Source organism: Chenopodium album, chromosome 20 (genome assembly GCF_948465745.1).
Source record: "Chenopodium album chromosome 20, dcCheAlbu1.1, whole genome shotgun sequence".
Taxonomy (NCBI): domain Eukaryota; kingdom Viridiplantae; phylum Streptophyta; class Magnoliopsida; order Caryophyllales; family Amaranthaceae; genus Chenopodium; species Chenopodium album.
This window is the reverse complement of record NC_137853.1, coordinates 21,581,332-21,585,291: the sequence shown is the minus strand read 5'-3', so window position 1 is coordinate 21,585,291 and position 3,960 is coordinate 21,581,332. Positions and strand designations below refer to the sequence as shown.

The following is a 3,960-nucleotide window of genomic DNA, read 5'->3' as shown; positions in this document are numbered from 1 at the left end:
TTTAGTAAGAAGTTTTTAGATTGAATTTGATAGTTAGTTTTTGGGAGGAATTTTAGAGAAAGAAACTCAAGAACTTTAGAGAGAGAAACTCATGATTTTTGGTGATTGCTCAAGAATTCCTCATTGTTATTGATCTTTAGATCAAAGTTTTGTAAGGATCTTCTTCTTGATTTCAATACAAGTTTGATTCTAGTTGATTTCATTTGTTTTCCATGTTATTGATGATTGATTGAAGCTTGTTTGATGATTGATTGTAGTTTAATTGATTTTTGATTGATTGTTGGTTTAATCTTTGATTTCAATTATGTTGATGATGAAATTGATGATTGTTGTAGTTTTTATCTTGATTCCTATGGCTAGTGAGTAGTTTTCTAGCTAGGGAAATGGTGAAGCATGTTTGAGTGATGGATTAGAGTAATTTGGGGATAATTGATGGAGTTGATGATATGATTAAATTTGGTTGATAATTCATGTGCATGTGTGTGATTAATTGAATTTTGGCCATCTTTGATTATTGCACTAGATTGCATTGTGAGCTTGCTATGATACGAACCATTGATTATTAACTTGCAATTTCACAATTGAGGTGCTTTGTGACGTTCCCTAGGTAGTGTTTAGCGTAGTTGACGCTAGTTAGACCTCTAGGTGAACTATCTTGGTAGTGTTTTCTAGCTTGACTTAGGCATTGTGCATTCGACCTCCATTCCCTTGGGTTCGACCTTGACTTACCACTACACTAAATAGGGGTTTGTTAAGTTACAAATTTTGTTTGATTGGGTAGGGTAGTAGCCCAACGACCTACCGTTCTCCTTCCCATCAAAATGGCGCCGTTGCCGGGGAATGGTGCTTTGAGTGCATGTTGTTGTTGAGTCTATTTCATTTCATTTGCAAAATACAAAAAGATTTTACACTTTAAGCTACACTTGTAGCCGTGCTACTCATATTTTCTTTGAGTTTTGTATGCATAGGTCCCGAGATCGCTCATTTGTTCCCTTTGATCCGGAGATTGAAAGAACTCTCTCAAGGAGGAGAGTAGCAAACAAGACTTTGGATTATAGTTCCTCAAGCGAAGAAGATATTGAACAAGAGCAAGTCATGGGAGAACAACCAAGAGTTGCCTTGAAAGAATTGGGAGTACCCGGTGCATATAGGTTCGAGAGCGGCATAGCTCCACCTACAACACCGGTAAACGACTTTGAAATTCGGCCGGCAATGATCACCCTAATTGAGAGGAGAAAATATAGTGGGGCAAAGAACGAGAGCCCATTGAACCATCTTAAGGAGTTTGAAAAATATTGCAATACGATCAAGGTTAATGGAGTGTCTCAAGAATTCATCCGCCTTAAGTTGATCCCTTTCTCCCTCATAGGAAGGTCTTTGGAATGGCTAGACAAAGAGGTGAAGCCCAATTCATTGAGAACTTGGGATGACGTCACTAAAGCTTTCTTGTCCCGTTTCTATCCTCAAAAGAAAACGGCGGAGGCGAGGGCTTTAATTCAAGGATTCAAACAAAAGCCAAATGAGAGTCTTTATGAAGCATGGGAGAGATTCAAGGAGTACCAAAGAGAATGTCCTCACCACAGAATTCCAACATATCAATTGATCCAAATCTTCTATGGTGGTTTGAGTCCTCAAGGCAAGGCATGTCTTGATGGAGGGGCCGGTGGTCCAATCATGAACAAAACCGAAGAAGAAGTTGTGGACATAATAGAGGATGTGGTGACTTACTATAGAGATTGGCAAGATGGGGAAAGAGATTCTTCAAGCAAGCAATCTTCGTTGTACTCGGTGGACCATCTCAATGCCATCAACAATCTTTCCTCTCAAATGACAAACTTGGGAAAGGAGATGACGGCGATCAAGGCCAAGTTGGAGAGTGTTTCTTCCTCTTCCCAAGCTCCAAATCTTCCCTCCCAAATCAAGGGGAGAGGTACTTCTTCTAACTCTCAAACTCCTTCTACTTCACATAATATGCCTATTGCATGTTTGTTTTGTGATGTATGTGGATCATATGACCATGATTCTAGCAATTGCAACAATGAATGTGTTGATGAGTTTGACAACAATGAGTGTGAACATGTTAATTTTGTGTCAAACAACAATGTTCAAAGGTTTGATAATCAAAGAGGGCAATGGAATAGGAATTACCAAAACCAAGGCAATTTTGACAACTATAATCATGGTGGTGGTTATAGGAACCAAGGGAATCAAGGTTCTCGTGGTAACCATAACCAAGGTTATAGTGGCCAAAATCAAAGCCAAAATTATGGTAATCAAAACCAAGGTTATGGAAATCATAACCAAGGTAATGGTAACCATAATCATGGTGGTGGTAACCATAATCAAGGTTATGGTTCAAATCAAAATAGGGGTAATTGGAACAATCAAGGAAGGGGAAATTTTCAAAACAATGCTCAAAGAGGTCCCCCACCCGGATTTGTTCCAAAGACTCAAGGTGAAAATTCATATTCACAACCTTCTTCTCCTAGGACTACTTTGGAGGAATTGATTGATAATCAAACCAAGATCATTAACACCTATATGGCGGTTAGTGATAAGAAATTAAATGAGATGATGACCCACAATAAGATGCTTGAGACTCAAATTACCCAATTAGCAAGCACTATTAAGGATTATGCTAGTCCTTCATCTTTGCCTTCCCAAGGTGTTGAACCAAAGAAACCCGTGTACTCTATTGCCATAAGTGGTGGAAATGACTTTAATGAGGGAGTTTCTTGTTCAAAAGAGGAAAGAGATGAGAGTGGTGCTATGGAGAATGAAGTGGAGAGGGTTGAGTCCAAGGAAATTTATTGTGAGGGTGAGGAAAAAGAAGAATGTGTTGTTGAAAAGATGAGTGAGGTAGAGAGATTTCCCGATCTACCATACCCCCAAAAATACTTGAGATTCAAAATGGATGAGCAATTTGGGAAGTTCCTTGAAGTTCTTAAGGAAGTCCATGATTCCACACCCTCTACCGAGCCAATTCCCGATATGCCTAAGTACTCCAAGTTCCTTAAGGAGATACTAGAGGAGAAGGAAGATTTTGATGAGGGTAGTTCGGTGGAAGGAGGGAAGTGTTTTAGTGCTCTTATCCATGGTGAGCTTCCGGAGAAAATGGAAGATCCGGGGAATTTTTCAATCCCTTGTCAAATCAAGAAAATGGTTTTTGAGAATGCTTTGTGTGATCTAGGGGCTAGTGTGAGTATTATGCCCTTTTCGGTTTTCAAGAGCCTTGATCTAGGTGAGCTTCAACCATCTAATATAACATTTCAATTGGCCGATCGCTCTATTAAGCTTCCTAAGGGAAGAATTGATGATGTCCCTTTAAAGATTGGAGAGTTTGTCTTTCCCGTGGATTTCGTTATTTTGGAGATTGAGGAGGATGAGCATATTCCAATCATTCTAGGGAGGCCTTTCTTAGCCACCTCGGGAGCCTTAATAGATGTGAAGGGAGGCCAAATTACTTTGAGATGTGGAAAATTGGAAGAGAGTTTTAAGTTGAAGCCAATGCATGAGTCCTTATCTTGTGTGCAAGATATAGCATGTGCTAGTCTTTCTCGTTCCATAGATGATGTGTGCATGGTTGATTCTTCTACTAACGATGTTTTTGAGATTGATGATGATGTTTGTGCAAGTCTTGATGATGTTAGTGAAGAAGAATTTGTAATTCAAAAGCCAAGGGATGAGAAAGAAATCGAGATTCCAAATTGGTTCAAGCTTAATTCTCAAGATGAAGAGAAAGCTTCCATGATTAAAGATGTTGAAGTCAAGCCGAAGAAAAAGGCCCGTGACTCGAAGAAAGCAAGAAAAAGAAAGAAGTTGAGAAAGGAGAAGGAAGAATTTGAAAAGAATTTTGTGAAGGTTTCATTAAGCAACGATGAGAAGTTGCTCAAAATTGAAGAAGATTTTGCTCTATCAACTACCTTGAAGAAGGTGGTATTCTTTGACCCTCCATGATTT

General features: G+C 39.1%; 1 non-coding gene across 1 annotated transcript; it reads right to left on the bottom strand.

Moving 5' to 3' along the window:
• Window positions 1-1,480: 1,480 nt before the first annotated feature.
• LOC145599849 (small nucleolar RNA R71) lies at window positions 1,481-1,586 on the bottom strand. The gene has a single exon (XR_014104105.1). It is a non-coding gene; the product is annotated as a small nucleolar RNA R71 (small nucleolar RNA).
• Window positions 1,587-3,960: the final 2,374 nt, after the last annotated feature.